The following is a 19,208-nucleotide window of genomic DNA, read 5'->3' as shown; positions in this document are numbered from 1 at the left end:
CACACACACACCCCGAGAAGAGCTTCTGCATTGTTTCTTGCAGGTAAGGCTCTTCCCCCTCCACCTACCTGCCCCTCATGTTGCTTACTGAGTTTTCAATGGTGTGCATCTGTGTCTGGTATCACAGTGGGAAGTACCTCTCTGGGAGCCCAACAGTGACTGCACAATCATCCTTTCTAGAGTCAGCCACCAAGGGAAGGGGCAAGGGGCTGACATTATACTGCCTTGTGCCCATCAGAATGTTCAACCCCAAACCTAGCAGGGGACATAAACAAATGTTTAGAGCCTGCATCTTGTTTCTCCATGCCACACTCACCAGGGAAGCCAGGTGCAGTGGGAGTCTTAGCTATATCACTGGTGCTGGCTAATTATGGAACAAGGTTTCCCCGTCTGACTTCTCCTCAGACCACTATGAAGTATTATTTCTTTTTTGCTATATTTTTTAGTGTGTGTATGTGTGTGGAGGTCAAACGTAAACCTTAGGTATCATTTGTCAGCCATCATTTACATCTAGGTTGACTGGCCAGTGAGTTCCAGGGCTCTTCCTGTGTCTGCCTCTCAGTGGTAGGGTTACAGGTATGCATTTACTCATTGGGGCTTGGGGTGCATGTGTCATGCATGGCTTATGTCTAGGGGCCAGAATGCAGCACACGAGAATTCAGGTTGTCAGGATTGTCGGCAAGGGTTGTCCAACTGGCCCATGCCCAGTTTTTGTTACTGGGAATTAAAACTCAGGCCTTCACGTTTGCAGAGCAAGCATCTCCAACCCTTTTCACATTTATTTTTAAAACTGCTGAGTGTGCCCTATAGCAGGCTTCTTTCAGTTTTGGAAAAAAGACAGTCCATAGGTACACAAATACAACATTTGTATTTAAAATATAAGAATGGTATCCACTGACATTCTATCCCCAGAGAAGTGTCCTTGGTGATTTGGCAATATTGACATTGACCTGTGAGAGCTGACTGTCCTTGAGATGGCTAAGACTTTCAGCTACAGGTTAGAGCAGAAGGTGGAATCCTGGGGGCTGGAGAGATGGCTCAGCCATTAAGAGCACTGGCTGTCCCTCCAAAGGACCTGGGATCAATTCACAGCACCCACATGGCAGCTCATAGCTGTCCGTAACTTCAATTCTAGGGGACCCAATACCCACACACAGACATACACACAGACACACACTCAGACATACACACAGGCAAAACACTAATGCACTAAAAGCAAATAAATTAAAAAAAACTTGATTGAAAGAAAAAAAGACTGATTTCATTTTTTATTTTTTAAAAAAGAGGACTCAACAAAAAGAAGAAGAAAGGAGAAGGAGAAGGAGGAGGAGGATGAGAAGAAGAAGAAGAAGAAGAAGAAGAAGAAGAAGAAGAAGAAGAAGAAGAAGAAGAAGAAGAAGAAGAAGAAGAAGAAAGACTAAACTCTGAGGGTAGGCACAAGGTGCATAACTTGTTGGTAGCTAATCAACGCCTATCATAGCCTGTCACAGTGAGGTGAAGAAATGAGTCAGAACTGACCTATATGGGGCAGGTGTGAGTCCCACTGTGGTTAGGTTTGGGAAGGAGCTACAGCCACGTATAGAGCCACTACCTCAACGTGCATGGATGAGGCCATTTTAGTCTTCACAGGTTCAAAGGGACACTGCTGGCCCTGTAGCCAGAGGGGCAGCCAGAGGAGAAGAAGCCCACCCTCTCATCCGAGTCTCTGGCTTTGCACACTTTTGTACAGACCTGGGGATCTGGCAGTTGAATTTCTCAGTCATTGTCAGTTTTCCTGTTGCTGTGATAAAATACCCCTACAAAAATAACCTGAGGGAGAAAGTATTTATTTTGATGTATAGGCCCTTGAGGAGTTCAATCCTTGATAGTCCTGGATAGTGCGTGGTAGGAGGAGCAGGAAGGTAGTAGGTTACATTGCATCTGCACTCAGGGAACAGAATGGATAGAAAGTATCAAATTCCTTCAATGAGACTCATCTCCTAAAGGTTTCACAACCTTCTTGATCAGAGCTGTCAGCTGTTCCTTGCCTTTGGTGGGGGTAGTGCTAGGGCTGTGCGTTTTGTTGACCCGCCACTCCAGGCATGTATGGGACCTGTGAAGATCTGCTGATTCTCGTGGGAGGTTTGCATCTGCATGGGCGGACTGTCCCTGGCTCTTGTGAAGCTGTCTTGGAGGGTAAGCAGAGGACACCCAGGGGCAGAAGGCACAGAAGAGCAGCACATGGCATGAACTCTCAGCTCCAAGCATGCTTCTCTTGCTTGTGCAGAAAAGGGTAAAGGCTGTAGGGTTCTGAGCTCCATCCCTAAAGGGATTTGGTCTCAATGGTCAGGCAAGGCCAGGCAACTGACACTAACACTAAGTTTCTCAGGCCATCCTGGTGCTGAGAACCCATTGATCTCTAGAGAGAAACAAAGCCAAGGGAGGCAGAGTTCAGAGTGGACTGGGATGGCTTAGAAATGCTCCCAGAGGAGGGGAGTCATTAAGTAGGTCATATATATATATATATATTTTAAATCACAATGAATATTTCTTAACCAGTGCCCTCTTCACACTTTCCAGAAACAAACCACTATTCTTCAGGTCTGGGTGTCTTTGAGGAGAGGCAGAGACCAATTCAGGCCACATATCCTGCCTTTGGAACGAATGCCTGAGAAGATGCCAGGAGGTTCTGGTCAGCTCTGAGGGCCCCAGTAAACAACCAGGATCCTAACCAACCAGAAGAAGGCTCAGGGGTGACTCACTCGGCTTTGGGTCCAGTTGCCTGGATGGAGACAGCTTCAAAGGAAACCTAGAGTTTACTCAAGTGCAGCTGTGAATCTGTGGCAGGGAGGGGAAGTAGGGAGGTGGGAAGGTGGAGGAACCTAGGAAAGATTTGGGAAGCAGGGAAAGAGAGCTGGTGGAAGGTTTAGTGAGATGAACAGATGGGTTTGGACCTTATTCATAAGGGGGGGTGGGTGTGAATCCTTGTGTGTGCATGCACACACATAAGCACGTGTGCATTCATGTGGGTATGGATGTCAGGCATCAACATGGGCTTTTTATTATTCTCACTGTGTTGGAACTCACCAGTTCAGTTGGATTGGCTGGCCAGTTAGCCCCAGGGATCCCTGCCTGCCCCTGGTTTATAAGGAGGCATCACCAGGTCCTTGTGCTTGGAAGGTGAAGGGTTTGCTGACCGAACCATTTCCTTGGTTTTCGCTTCTGCATTTCCGTCCACACTCAATGGTCAAACTGTTCTGATAATCCCTTGGGTCTCCTCACAGAAAATGTGTTCTTAGATGGTCAGTGCCTGCGCTTCTCAAAGCCACCCAAACATCCCACACCAGAAGGGAGCCAGCACGGGAAGCTGGCCATCCCAGGTCTCATTTCCTCCCAGCAGATACTTATATGTGAGGGATTTCAGTTTTTCTTAAGGCAAAGTGAATGCAGGGAGTTTGACTAAGGGGTGACGAAAACCCCAAACTAACAAAACCAGTCACTTAGGATTTAGAGCTGTTCAGAGCCAGGGCCTTGTTCTATCTCAGGAAGACAAGAGAACATCCCCAACCCGGGAGCTTTACAATAGGTAAGAATACTGAAAGGAACAGAATGCTGTCTGTGGCTTAAGTTACAGGAGGGAAAACATGCTCAGAGCTTGGAGTTTAGAAAAATAACATTAAAGCAGGGACTGTTCAGAGAGGGCAGAATGAGAGGGAGAACATGGAATTTCCAGCCCCGGAGCCATCCTGAGGGTGTGGGGCCTTCTTCATCATAGGTTGTTTAGAGTAATGAACCTGATCCCACCTCTGTGCCTGGGAATGGACTTGCTGACCCAGACGAAGAGCTTTCCAGTCCAAACAATTCCCTAATTATTGACCCAGGTGGTCAGGGGTTGTCTCAGAGGAAGAGGACTCCATTCTGAACAGGCTTATAAACAATCTGTTGCCAACAGTGCTTTGTCACTGACTGGATCATTTTCAAGCCCTAGTGTTTCAGCAAAGTCTCCAGTAGGGTGGTTCCCCTCAGCAGTGACATCTTGGAAGGTCCTCAGAGCTCAGTTCTTTTCAGTCAAATGGAGTTCCCATTTTCTTTGGTCTGGCTTAGAAAGGTACCAGGGGTCAGCCGAACAATTCTGTGGCTCCCAGGAGGAAGGGAAGCAGCAGGGATCTTCATACAGATGCAGCCTCTCTAGCTGGTGGCTGAAGCTGTCTTCCCAGGGTGTGGGTATTGAGTAGCCCTCTGGGTTGTTCCTAGCCACTAATGTGTAATTGCTCTGATCTCCTCTTTCCCGTTTGTTTATTTGCCCTGTTTTCTCATCATGGTGGCCTGATATGAGACTCTTCTATTCTCAACATTCTTCAAAATTCCCTGCTATCACTTCCATCTTCCAGGCCTAGTGATCGTCTTGAAAGGATTTTTTAGGCTGAGGAGATGGCTCAAGAGGCTGTTGCACATGCATGGCTGAGCTTGATCTCCTAGAACTCATCTTAAAAAGCCAGTTGTGATGGGGCATGCTTACAATCCCAGTGAAGTGGAGGCAGCAAGATGTAGATGCTTGGGCTTCTCCCCAGCCAGCCTAGCTTCCTGGGAGAGGTCCAGGCCAATGAGAGACCTTTCTTAATAAAGGGGGTGGGGGCGGATGGGTGGGTGGATAGAACCTGAAAAGGGACACTAGAGACTGGCTTCTGGCCTTTCCATACATGTGATGTGCACGCCTCACACAAAGGATTTTTAGTTTGAAAAATTAATTTAATATTTCACATCTTTAGTCAATAAATACTTTGTACCATGATATGATAATATGCATTATGTATATAATCCTGTTTACTCAGGCTTTATCAGAGTGAAGGGATAAAGGACTTCCCACTAAGGCGTCAACCATGCATTCCTGGTTGTTGGCCCATTTGAATCATATAGATGTTCTGTGTGAATATCATCTGTCCCCTCCCCAAAGTCACATTGGAATTTAACCCTCATTAGGAGGTATGGTGAGGGTGGAGCTCCAGAGTTGACTACTGGTGGCTACATAAATGGAACCAAGACCAGGAGAGACAGACACTGTCAGTCTCATCTTTCCTCAGATGAAGTCACATGCTTCTTTGAGACTTTGCCAGCAAGAACTCTATTACCAGGTGTAGCTAGTGACCTTTCCTCCAAGCTGTGAGTTAAAAATAAACCTTTTGGGCTGGGGTAATTTATTTATAATTTATTCTGTCTGTGGTACTTTGTTATTAGTAACAGAAAATGGACTGATCCCGCCCTCAGAGCACAGCATCCTCTGCTTATCCTTTAAGGGGTCTTGCATTAGCTCTTGGGCATCCTACAGAGGGGGAATTCATCACCATTCCTGCTACAGGGACCTTTCCCTGGGATAACAGATGCCTGCCTGGATAGCTTTATGATTATGGATGCAAAGTGGGAAAGCCAGAGGCTGCAGAGCTATATTGCTTGGACACTTCCCCATGCTAAATTTACAAATGCAAGGCCACTAAATAAGGGGGAAAGCCTGTGTCTGTCAAGTGCCACCATTGCTATAAGACTGAGACAATAGTAGTCAGATACGACCAAGGTGTTAACACCTGGGATACGTAGAACTATGCCCCTTTCCCCAACTCTGTCCTGCACTGGGATTCTGTTCTTCACCTATTATTACCAGATAACTAGGGTTGACCCAAGGACTGTCACAATTTTTATTACACTTTATGCCCTGGGTTAACAATTATATTTGAGTCTTATGTAGGGACAACCTCAGACTATAGGAAAGGATAGCTTTATACGTAAGGGTGCTTCTTAGGGACAAAAATCAGAAATCACAAAAATGTTCTATCATCAAAGCTCTCTGAGGAGAGGCACACATCACAGTAAAAATATGTTTAGTGAGGCTTTGGAGGGCTGGAGGGAAAAGCTTACCACAGACAAAAACGATTAAGTATAAAAGCTAGAAGTAAATGCCCTTTTAAAGATTAAATGGCAGTAAATGATTTAAATAGAGTCACCAGGACCTCATGCAGTGGAGATTTCTGGGATGTCGCAGCAGAGTACAAGCTATCTCTCCATGGTGACTTTCCACAGGTAAGGTTGAACATTTCCTCATGAGTTCCTGTTGTTGCTGCTGGCACCCACAAGCCACACGTTTGGGTGTCAGGGAGTGTGTTGCATTGCTGCACTCTTGGGTTCTTGGGGCCTGGCTCCTCCTCACAGAAGATGAATACTTATGGAATGAATGAATAAATGAGTCAAATGGAGGCCTGCTGCTCTTAGAGTTTCTTTGTGCCTGGAAAATTTTCTCTGTATGTATCTGAATAAAGAATGTTAACTGATGTGGGATACTGCTGAAAATAAAAGCAAGCAAGCAAGCAAGCAAACAAACAAATAAATAAAAACCAGTAGATAAGTAAATAGCTACATTAAAAAAGGAAAATATATGGTATTATTTTCTGCTGGAAATAAAAAGAAACTCTTCTCAGCCAAAAGAAAAAAAATTTTTTTTCCCATTAGAAATGTATTTTCAAGATAGGACTCCGTGGTGGTTCATTTCTGTTGGAAACTGAGGCAGGAGGATCATAATTTTTAGGTCCATTTAGGTTACATGGAAATACCCTGTCTAAGCTAGTCTTCCTGTTACCATGGTAGCACACCCTGGCAAAGGCAACTTAAGAGAGAAAGTGTTTATTTTGGCTCATAGGGTTTTTTTTTAAATTTATTTACTTTTATTCTTTAATCCTATTTTACAGTCCAGACTTCATCCCCTCCCGATCTGCTCACTCCCAAGTCGCTTCCCAATCCATACCTCCCAACCCCCTGCCACTGCCTCTGAGAGGATGTCTCCCTCACCCCCTCCCCACCAGGCCTCCCCACTCCCTGGAGCCTCAAGTCTCTAGAGGGTTAGGTGCATCTTCTCTCATTGAGTCCAGACCTGGCAGTCCTCTGCTGTATATGTGTTGGGGCCTCATATCTGCTGGTATATGCTGTCTGGTTGGTGGCTCAGTGTCTGAGAGACCTCAAGGATCCAGATTTATTGAAACTGCTGGTCTTCCCATGGGGCTGTCCTCCTCCTCAGCTTCTTCCAGCTTTCCCCCAATTCAACTACAGGAGTCTCTGTCAGTTGGTTGAGTGCTAGTATCTGCACCTGACTTTTATCTGCTTGTTGGGCCTCTCAGAGGTTAGCCATGCTAGGCTCCTATCTGCAAGTATACCACAGTTATCAGTAACAGTGTCAGGGCCCTGGGCCTCCCCTTGAGCTTGATCCCAATTTGGACCTGTCACTGGACCTCGTTTTTCTCATGTTGTTCTCCATTTTTGTTCTTGCAGTTCCTTCAGACAGGAACAATTTTAGATCAGAGGTTTTGACTGTGAAATGGCAACCCCATCCCTCCACTTGATGTCCTGTCCCTCCACTGGATTCTACAAGTTCCCTCTCCCCACTGTAAAGCATTTCATCCAAAGTCCCTCCCTTTGAGTCCTGAGAGTATCTCACCTCCCAAGTCTCCAGAACATTCTAGAGGATTCCCCCACCTCCTACCTCTCGAGGTTGCCTGTTTCCATTCTTTGTGATGACCTTCAGTCCTGTCTCCCCCTAATACCTGATCATGTTCCTCTTTTCCCCTCCCTGTCCCCTCTCCCACCCAGGTCTCTCCATCCCCCTAGTTTTAAGAGTACAGTCCATTATGGAGAAGCCACACAGGCTCTACTTTCTCCAGTGGAGAAGCAGAGAGCGATGGATACTTGTGCTTAGCTTGACGTCTCCTATATGGTCCAGGAGCCAGTCTCAGTTAAACTACACCAGATACTTTCCCACAGGCATGCTCAGAAGAGGAGGATTAAGGTTAGTGTGATGTCATCAAGATGACAGTTGAATTGACAATAGGCATCATAGAGTCTATCTAAAACAAATTAAAAAAATAGTTTTAGATGGGAAAAAGGTAGGCATACAGATGTCTAACTTACTCTCTCCAAAATGTAGAACAGTGAGACATGTTGTTTCCTGGAAGGTAAACTTTTGATAAGGGACAAAACTCATCAGAAATATTAGATAAATCTAAGAGAGGAGAAATAGCTATGGAGGCTGGGGAAAATATTGTTTTTAAAAAGCAAAATCAATTGGGGGGTGGTTCTAGAGGAATAGAAAATACAGACAGTGTCTGTGAGAGTTTCCACATACACCTTGCCCGCTGCCCTTGCCATCACATTCCTGCATGACCCTGGTGCATTTCTTCACATTTAGAAACCAGCATGGATAGGCATCTATTGACTGCTAACTAAACCCTAGATGTTTGCATTTTGTGATCTTTCTCCCCACAGAAAACCCTTTTCTCTTCTGGATTCCAACCCAGTTTATCTGTAGAGCTGCCATTTTGTACGACGAGTCTTCCACACCATGTGTAGAGTGTACCTGCTCCTCTGTATTTCTTAATTTTTATGTGTTGTCTTCAACATAGAAGTCCCCTGTGTGCTTTGCTGGATTTGTAATCACATGTTTTCATTTGTTTTGAGGTGGATATCAACAAATCAATAGATACATTTTAATTTTAAGTTGTGTTCGTGTGTTTGTTGCTAATATAATATTTTGTTTTCTCATTCATCCCATATCCTGAAGCCCTGGCCAGTTACCGGTTGTAGAAATTTTTATTTTAAATTGTTGGCACCTCAATCCTCCACAAACAAGGATGGCTTTATGTCTTCGTTTCCAGTCTGACTTCAATTATTTTTTCAGTATTACCCTAAATAAGAATTCTAGCACTCTGGTGATGTGAGCAATGAGGGTAGATGATCCAGACCTTATCCTTTCATGGTTCAACGTGGCGTTAACTGTCGGCTCTTGACAGATCCTCTTTATCAAGCTGAGTCCTTTGATTCCTATTTCTCTAAGTTTATTTTTTTAGATCATGAATGAGTGACAAGTTTTGTCAGGAGTGTCAAATTGTGATTATATGATCATGTGATTTTTTTTTCTGTGATTATGGTGTGTTACATTGATTCATTTTAAAACATTGAACCAACCCTTCACTGCGGTATAGAATTCCCTTTACATTTTGCCCAGTTATATTTGCCAATATTTTGTCAAGAGATGTCTTTTGCATCTCTACTCATAAAGAACATTTGTCTATGAATTTTTCTCCCTGTTTGTACAGTTTTGTCAGCATTTGCCATAATTGTAATGCTAGCCTTATAAACTGCCGAGCTGTTCCTTATACTGGTGTAGACCATGTTGATTCTTAAGGTACTGAGTAGAGACCTCAGTTGAACTTCTTGGCCTACAGGTCCCCTCCCATTTTTGAAAAATTTCATTTAATGGATTCAACTGCCTTTGTAGTCAAAGTATCTATTTCACACTGAGTTTTGGTAGTATTTTTCCCCAAGCAATTGGTCTGTTTTATTGAACTGTAGAATTATGCATAATGATTTATTTTATTACTTTTTTGATATTTAAAGGTCCATGTTAGATTTCATACTCCATATTTCGTGATTTTATATTATCTGTTTTTTTATGTCCTGCTATATATGTGAGTGTTATTTATCTTAATTTAAAAATTATATGTGTATGTGTACACTTTTTTTGTTTCATTGAAGTACTTCTCTATTTTACCTGTTTCAATTTAATTAATTTTTTTATTCACCTTGAAATTTGCTTTAGATTCACTACACTCTTTTTCTGAGTTTTTCATATGAAACCTCAGATAATTGCTTAAATATTTTTGTCTTTCTTAATGTAGGCTCTGGTGAGTACTATTGATTTTCATGCTAACACTACTTTCTCCATGTCTGCCAAACTCAATCTATTTTTATTCTCTGCTTGGTTTGTGTTTTTTGTCAACATCTCCCAAGGTGCCCTCTTCCTCACAGATTACTTAGTAATGTGTAATTTATTTTCCAGATGTTTTACATAAGGTGTACTACATATATTTCCGCTATTGTTTTCTGGTTTGAATACAAATATGGTCAGAGAACATCTTTTGTTTGATTTTCTCTATATTTGTTGTTTCAAAAAGTAACTTAAGATGTGATCGCTGTTGGATATTTCCATAACTACTTGACGAAAGCGAGCACCTGAGTGTGCTGGATGAGTTTGACAGGTATGAGATTCTCACGGTTGATACTGTTGACATCTTCCTGACTCCATAGCTGTTATGTGAAACACTGACAGAGGTACTCTTATCCCACTATAGCCGTGGATCTACCATCCCTTTCAGTACCGCTCCCCATTGCTGAAATCTTGTTGGCTTGTTCCTGGTCCACACACACTTACCATGGCTGCATCCTCATTGCTTGGTCTACACACACTTATGACGGCTGCATCCTTGTTGCTTGGTCTACACACATTTATGATGGCTACATCTTTTTGCTAAACTGATCTTTTCATCCCTATAAAATGTTCCTCCCTGTCTTAGTCAGGGTTTCTATTCCTGCACAAACATCATGACCAAGAGGCAAATTGGGGAGGAAAGGGTTTATTCGGCTTGCACTTCCATACTGCTGTTCATCACCAAGGAAGTCAGGACTGGAACTCAAGCAGGTCAGGAAGCAGGAGCTAATGCAGAAGCCATGGAGGGATGTTCTTTACTGGCCTGCTCAGCCTGCTCTCTTTTAGAACCCAAGACTACCAGCCCAGAGATGGTCCCACCCACAAGGGGCCTTTCCCCCTTGATCACTAATTGAGAAAATGCCTTACAGCTGGATCTCATGGAGGCATTTCTCCAACTGAAGCTCCTTTCTCTGTGATAACTCCAGCTTGTGTCAAGTTGACACAAAACTAACCGGTACACTCCCCATCACTGGAAAATGTCTTTCCTCTGAAATCCTGGCTTTCATTCATTGTATCTGCACAGCCTGTCTTTCCCCATCTTTCCTTCCTACTTGCCTATTTATAGTTGTGATGAGATTCTTGTAGACAGAGAACACCCAGGTCTTGGTTTCTGATTTACTCTGCCCATCTCTCTCTTTTAGTTGGTGTATTTTGATCATTAATGATTATTGCCATGCTAGATCTATCATTTAATATTAATTTAATTTTATCCTTTTCTGCTGGTTCTCTGTTTTCATTTCTTCATTTGCTTTAAATTCTTTTCCTGTGTTCCAGTTGAACACACACACACACACACACACACACACACACTTTGTAAATGCATTTCAATTGATCTTATTGCTTTGGATGCATGTATCTCTTCCTATTACATTTCTCTGACTCAGGTATTACATTGTATTTAGATAATTACCAGCCTGTCAGAGCCTCCTTTTTTTTTTCCTTAAAAAAAAAAAACAAAAAACAAACAAACAAAAAAAACAGTTTCACTGAAATCTGGAAATATTATTTCTCCTTTTTCCCATTTATCCTTCTTCAAGGATTGAGACTTTGTTAAATATTTTCTTTAATATATTCTGAGACATGTCAGTGTTACAATTCCTTTCTCTCTCTCTCTCCCCCTCCCTCCCTCCCTTGCTCCCTCCCTCCCTCCGTGTCTTTCTTTCATTTATTTGCTTTAAACATCAAGAACCCATGAGGAGAAGGCATCATATGTATCTATATTTTTTGCTTGCTGTATTTTTTCCCTTTGGTGTAAAGATTTCTTCCTCTATCGTTCCTCACTGCTAGCAGTTCTTTTACCACAGGTCTGCCTTTCCTTTTACTTCACTTGAAAATTTAACAAGTTTTCCTTTCACCACAGGATATTTTCCTGGATATTGTTTTTTTTTTCTTCAGCATGACAATGAAATACCACTGACTATGGACTCCACAGCTTCTCCACTGCTGTTTATTATTTTATTTTGTTTTGAAACAGGGTCTCACTACATAGCCTGGGTTGGCCTTGAACTCACTGTGTAGATCAAGCTGGCTCAGATCCATCAAGATCTCTGCCTCTGCTTCTGTCTGCCCAGATATAAGGTATATGCCACCACACCTGCTATAATCAGAAATATTTTCATATAGGCTTGAGCAAGACAGTTAATAAAGAGAATTGTTCAAGAAGATAAGCCCAAGAGCATGGGTGTGGGTTTCTCTAAGAGGAAGTTATAATTTATCTTTTATTTCAGTTACAAAAATTTCCTCATATCTTCTATTTCCTGAATGAGACATTTTTAATAGCTTCAAGTTATCCACTATCGCTCATCAAAATATTGTTACGAGGCTGTTTCAAAATCTTAGATAATTTTTGAATGTATTTGTCACCCAGTGTGGGCATCTGTTGACTGTCTTTCTCCTTCAGTTCAACATCAGCCTGATTCTTGGCTTCCTGAGTGATTTGAGTTGGAATCTGAACATTTTAAATACAATGTTATATGACTCAGAATCTCTACAAGAAAACTCTTGGAGGCAATTAACATTTTCAGCAAAGTTGCTCAATACAATATTAACATGTAAAATCAGTAGACTTTATGTATCAATAAAAACATGCTGAGAAAAAGATAAACACATTCCACTCACAATACCCTCAAAAAATATCTGTGAATAAATATAACCAAAGAGGTTAAAGATCTCTAGAATAAAGTTTAAAGTCTCTAAAAAGATTGAAGAAGTCACTAAAAGATGAAATGACTTCCCATGTTCATGCATTGGCAGAATTAATATTGTGAAAATGACCATTTTCCTAAAAGTAATTTACAGTCAATGCAATCCCCGTAAGAATCACAATTACCTTCTCCATAGAAATAGGAAAACAAACAAACAAAAACATAAACAAAAACCAAAGAAACAAAACCCTAAAGTTCTTATGGAAGCAGAAAAGATTGCAGATCACCAAAGCCATCCTTAGCGAAAAAGAATGATGCTGACCTCAAGTTATACTACAGAGCTATTGTAATAAAAACAGCATGATACTGGCACAAAAATAGACCCAGAGATCAATGGAACAGAGTAGAGAACTACCTGTTCTACTAAGATATCAAGAATACACACTGGAGAAAAGGTATCTTCAATAAATGATGTTGGAAAAACGATGTCATGTGTAAAAAACTAAATTATTATCTCTCATTCTGAAACTTACTTTTTACCCAGTTAATTTTCTTCTGCACAGCTTGGGCAGGAGGACAGAAGGTGGGGACACCACTTCATCATGGACAGGAGTGGGTATCCAGTTGCCTCTTGCTTTCTACTGATACCACTTTGAGAGAAAGTCCCCTTGCTAATGTTGGGTGGGGATGTGAATTCTCACTTGTCACTAGCTCAGGTTGCAATTCTCTTGACTTTTCAGTTGCCTTCTAACTCCCCTGCTGTAGAGTGGAGGCCTTTATTGCTTTAGGGTGAAATCTTTTGGTATGATCTCCACTGATATCCACAAACGCTCGGTGGTTTAGTGGTAGGGGACACTCATTACCACCTGGCAGGGATCAAGGTTCAACTCCAGGAAAATGACATCACATGTGATGCCCATCAGAGGTTGGGGTAGTTTCTATTTTCCTCTTGGTGGTCTGTGAGCTGAGAAGTCTTGGTTCCCACTCAGGCTCTGCTGTTTCTCTCTGAAGCACAGCTGCATCAGAGCGATCGCTAGATCTCTCCTTTCTAGCCTGGCTGCTCTTCTACTTGTCTCCCAAGAAAGCAAGCTTTTTGTTTGGGTATGTTTTGGTTGTGCTGGTTGGCTTTACAAGGTTGCTGGTTCTTTCAGCATCCAATATCAATGTGGAGCCTGAAAGAAAACCAAGGTCTCTTGGGTTGAGCTGCTCTTTGGGTTGAACTGCTCTTGGGTTGAGCTGCACCCGGGGTTGAGCTGCTCTTGGGTGCGCTGCAGTGCCCACGCAGCCTCCATTCTTACCCCCGCAGGGTCTTTTGTTTCTCACACAAGTCCATGGGTTTAGTCTCGGTTAGAAGGAGGAACAAACAGGATGAGATCCCTCTGCCTCACTTCCTGTCTTCGCTGATTGTCACTTTTTGGGCAATAAGTACCTTTCTTTAAAAATAAATTTGAAGGTACAGGTTGCTCGGAAGAAAATGAAGTAGAGTAAAGTGAAGCAGACATGGATGTGGACACGGGCGCTAATGTTCACGGAGCCCTCTGGGGAAAACTGTTCCTTCGTTTGAACTTCAAACCCCTCTAAACAGAAACGAGGCCTCTTTGCCTGTAGATAGCTGTATTCTTAAAGCAATTCTCATCTTGTTTATAGTGGATCCTTCTAGAAACCTGGTGAGGGAGGGAGGGCAAACGTTATGCTAATTTAACAGGAAAGAGAACAGGGCTGTGTAAACTGGGACAAAAAAACATAGGCTCTAGCAAATATTTGCCATTAAAAAATTGCAACATTTGTATTTTTACTGTGAAATTCTTAACAGTTCTCTTTTGTAGAAAAACAAAAGCCCCAATGTTAACAGAAGCTCTCCTCCCTATCATCTAAAACCTGAATATTTTACCTGCTCGAATGCTTCGAGGTTGCAAGCACGAGAACACTTGTTTGGAATCAACGAGAGAGGATCGGGATTTACTGTTTTTCTGCCCCTTTCAAACACACAGCTCCATAACTCCTCCAGCTCATGAATCACGCTTTGAAAGTCTTAAGTTATATTTTGAGTCCTCATCTGGACCCAAGCTGGAGAAATAGCCTCTCTTTTTAGTTTCAGATTCTTTCCGTGCAACTGAGGCCAAGCCTCACAGCGTCTTTCTCCACCTGCCTGTGCACATGTGGCACACCAGGATGGGGGGGCCATTCTGAGGAATATGTTAGGATGCAAAGAGATGGCATGTTTCTGACATGAATTAAAGACAGGAGTGCACTGTAGTAGAATCTTCCTTGGGTACAAAATAATCTCACAGGATGAGAAATTTTCTGGGTTCTCTCTCTCTCTCTCTCTCTCTCTCTCTCTCTCTCTCTCTCTCTCTCTCATTTACTTACATTACCCTGCAAAAGACCAGAGAAAGGTGAACTAGGAGTAGGCTTTCTCTTGAAGAAACATAATGGAGAATAACTTAGTTGCTGTGTGCAAATTTGAGAGGCTCAAATATAGAATCTACTGAAGAGGATGTTTTAAGACGTAGTACCTTACATTAAAATAGGAGACATTTGGTACACCCCTGTAATCTTAGTTACACAAGAGACTGGGGCCGGAAGATTGCAGTTCAAGGCTGACCTGGGTTATTTGTGGGTTTGAGGCTCGGCTGAGCAATCTAGGGAGACCATGTCTTCAACTAAAGTTTGAAAAAAGAGCCCATGAGTTTACTCAGTGGCAGAATGCTTGCCTAGTGTGTGCACAGCCCAGAGTTCCTTCCTCAAAACCACACAACAACAAACCCAAGTCTAGCTAGAAAAGAATGTATTTGAGAGTAAGGAATTGAAAGCTGGCAAAGTGCGTTAATTGAGGGATGCAGTAATGAGTAATCTAGGGCTCACTATAGATCTGGGAATGTTGTAGAAAACCCATTTCCATAACTAAGTAAACCCAGACTCTCCGTTTATTCATCTGATGCTCATAAGCTTTCTTTAAGGCCTCTTCTCAGGGCAAGGACATCCATCTTCACCCTCAAAGAACTTCTGATCCAGTTGAGGATTCCACATCCAATAAATGATGAGATGGGAGGACTACCAAGCAGGTCGCACACACAAGCCACTGCTTCTGTGAATTTTGGACTAGGCTAGCCATGAGATTCCTAAGGGGTAAGAGGTTCCTGCCAGGAAACAACAAATACAGGCAGAAGGGTGGTCTCTACCTTATGTTGATGGACAAAGCATAAGGTGACCATTGGCAAAGAGAGGTTTCTATACTGTGGGAAAGGAAGCCAAGGGGGAAGGGTATGTAAGACAGAGACTACTTGGCCCGCAGTGGTCAGTGGGGAACAGAGTAACATGAGGGAGGAAGGGCTTTTGGAACATGAACCCAACACCGGAGCATAAGATGGATTGCAAAGAAGAGACCCACTTCGAGTGGTGACAGGTCGTTTATTTAGAAAGAAATGTGCCCTTCGTGTTTCAACAACAAGCCTCCAAGGGGGAATAATTAGTTTGAATCCTCTTGAGCTGTTTACAATTAATATGGATAAATAAATGTCCAACGTCCAAATTTAGCCAAGTCCAAAATCTGTCAACCCTTGGGATTTCCCTAATGGAATCCTGAAGTCATTAGTCAACATCCTCCAAACATCTCTGAGCCCCTCCGCTGGATTATACTCAGATGTGGCCTAAACCATGTGCAGATCTGCAACTCCTCTCTCCCCTTTACTCACAGAGAAGAAAATAGTTTACAACGTTGAAATGCTATTTTTGCTCAACATTGTTCAATTTTGTATCACGTTTTTGTAAACATTATAGAAACCCGTTGGTGTCTTAGCTACGAACCCTGTAGGGGAAAGATGAGAGAATTTTATACAGAGGTAACCAAGAAGTTTAAATAATGTTAGAAATATTCGATGGGTTTTGCAGTAGTTACAACCATGGGTGCCCTGAAGACGGTATCTTACAATACAGGCCAGTCTTGCTGGTTTTATGGTCAGGCAGGATTGTATGTGATAGACTTCATAGTCCCACCATCTAATGATCCTTCCAGAGACATATGTTTCTGTCACTCCCTGCTGTGTCCCTTCTGTTGGATGATAACTTTGAGCATCAGATCCTCTGGCCATATTGGGCAGCACATTCTCTATAGTCCCTCCAGAGTACATACTTTGACGGGCCTATTCCCAAGTCTGTTCAAGTTTCTGGCCCATACTTTTTTCTTCTTAACACGGACCAAGATCTTCTCTACCCGTTCTACAGTGTGGGTCATGAACACTGGAAACTCTGGAGAGGGCACAGCACAGTGAGTGTTAGGACATGACAACCATTCTAAGTCTCTCTCATTTCAAATGTGTAGAGTGGTTTGTTCTTTCAAGAGAAAAAAGAAATGACTCACATGTGAGTCAAACAATTCTTTATGGTAATTCTCTTTGTAGGGAAAAAACATACTAAGAGCCGAAGAGGTCAGAGAAAGATCCACTTCACTGGAAGTGGCCACAATCCCAAAGGACTCCTCTTATTAAGGCCACTTATTAACACGCCAGGCAAGAGTCCAGCATGGGCTAAGTGCTAAGCCAGCCTGAAGCATGAGTGAGCAGTACATAAAGCTGTTCTGAGGAGGGAGGTTCACAGAGGAAAGAGCCTAGGTTAGGGCCCACTATGATGGTAACTTGTGGGTTGTAGCTATTTTGATCCTGCTGTTTGTCTTGAAAATACATGCAACACTTCCCTTCTTCAGCAACCACACTTCCCCCAATAGTACCAATGTCTAGCTGTTCTAAAGAATAAAGGCCGTTATCCATACATCACTTGTCACATCTACCTCAGGCAGCCCATGCCCCCTGCTCCCATTCAACTGTTTTGCACAGTGGAAAACCTCTCTAGCCAGTCTCTTTGGATGCCTTTGTGTATGTTAACTTTCTCCAACTGTTATCCCATTACTTTGGCAAAAGTAAAGGCAAGGATGAAGACACCCTGCAGTGATTTGACTAAATAAAGTAAAGAGGGGGGTATTAGTTTTCTAGGAGTCTCTCAGCAACATACTGGAAGCTGGAGGCTTAAGACAAAGAAATCCTTTTTCAGTTTTTCCTCAGGGTGGAATCAGAGGCCTCCTTGCTCGAACCTTCCTAACTTATTGAATTCCTGGCACTCTTGGCAGAAAACTGAGTACTTTGATATCAGCCACCATTATGGTGTGGTCCTCTTCCTGAGTCTCTCTGTCTCATCCCTCCTCCATTCCTCCTCCTTTCAGGAAGAGAGAGAGAGAGAGAGAGAGAGAGAGAGAGAGAGAGAGAGAGAGAGAGAGAGAGAGAGAGAGAGAGAGAGAGATATCCAGGTTAGTTTTGTTGTTAACTTGATAAACTTGGGAAGAGAAACCCAAGAGTTTCCTGGATAGTATTGACACGTGGAATGTCTTTGAGACATTTTCTTGATTACTAATTTGTGTAGGAGGGCTCAGCCACTGTGGGTGGTGCCATTACCAGGCAGGTGGGCCTGGGCTCTTAGAGAAAGCATTAGTCTGTGAGGAATATAACTGTCAGACCAGCAGTGCTCTTCCATGGTTTCTGCTTCACACTCCTGTCTTGAGTTCCTGGCTTGACCTTCCCTAATAATGGAGTATAATCTGTAGCCTAAATAAACCCTTCCCTCCCCAGCCTGGTTTTGGTCAGTGTTCTATTGCAATAACAAAATGAAACTAGTACTGTCTGTGCAGGAATGGGAGGGTATGAGGGACAGAGGTCAGTTACTCTCCACCTTATGTTTTGAGACGGAGTCTCTCATGAAACCAGAAGTTGGCTGGTTCATCTTGACTGGCTGGACTATGAGCCCAGGGATCCTCCTGCCTTTACCTCGCCAACACTGGAATTACAGATGTGATCTGCACTCTAACCACTACCTCCCCACATGAATGCCAGGGACCAAACTTAGGTCTGCATGTCTTCACAGCAAGTACTTTACCGACCTCAGGCCCTTTCTTCTCTTATGAGGACAAAGTACTTGGATTTATGATATAGCCTAATCTAGTGTGACCCTGTTAATATATTTGCAAAGGCTCTTTTTCCTGCAATGACAGGGACTTAGCCTGTGGCATTGAAGACAAATATATTACTATCAAGCAACATCCCAGCCAAAGATCTTTTTTCTAAGTAAGATGACATTCTGAGGTTCTGGGTACACAAGAATTTTTAGAAGAACACCACTTCTCTTATTACAATGAGAAGATGAAGAATGGAGATGGGGAAAGACCTGTCAAAAGGAAGCGTGCTAAGATGTTTGGTCCCCCTAAAACTCGTGTCTTGAAGTTTACTAATCAAGATGATGGTATCAGGTGGGACATTCGGTCGGTGGTCGGTGATTGTGTTTCGAGCTTCTAGTCATGGATAGGATTTATGATTAGTGCCTTGTGACTCCCTTGACCAGATGTTGAGTCTTGTGCTTCTATCTTAGCTGTCCCACCTTCGACAACCATAAAACCCTGATTGTTTATAAACAGATACTTGGAGTGTCTGCCTATAGTTCCTGTTCCTTACCTAAGAACACTGTCAGATTAAGAACTTGAGGACCCACCATAGTCTGACTCTAGGATAATGTCGCCGGTGTAATGTCAGGTGAGGGAATTTCTTAACGTCATTCTCTGTGGCTCCAGTTTTGCCTCTGTGAGATGTAATGGCAGCTGTCCAGGGATGAAATGAAATACATAAGAACACTTGGTTCAAGGTGTCTTCTCAGTAAGATCTAGTGGTACATTGCTGGCTAGGTGAGGTCTGGGGCACAGATGGTGAAGGTTGCTATAAAGTTGTGTGAAGAACTTCCAAAGG

At 42.8% G+C, this 19,208-nt stretch overlaps 1 long non-coding RNA gene across 1 annotated transcript; it reads left to right on the top strand.

Moving 5' to 3' along the window:
• Nucleotides 1-1,390: 1,390 nt before the first annotated feature.
• Nucleotides 1,391-6,225, top strand: Gm41881. Its single transcript, XR_877975.1, has 2 exons — nucleotides 1,391-1,430; nucleotides 2,560-6,225. It is a non-coding gene; the product is annotated as a predicted gene, 41881 (long non-coding RNA).
• Nucleotides 6,226-19,208: the final 12,983 nt, after the last annotated feature.

The sequence above is a fragment of the Mus musculus genome, chromosome 19, assembly GCF_000001635.26.
Source record: "Mus musculus strain C57BL/6J chromosome 19, GRCm38.p6 C57BL/6J".
NCBI lineage: Eukaryota > Metazoa > Chordata > Mammalia > Rodentia > Muridae > Mus > Mus musculus.
The sequence above is the reverse complement of the archived record's forward strand: the minus strand, read 5'-3'. Positions and strand labels throughout refer to the sequence as shown.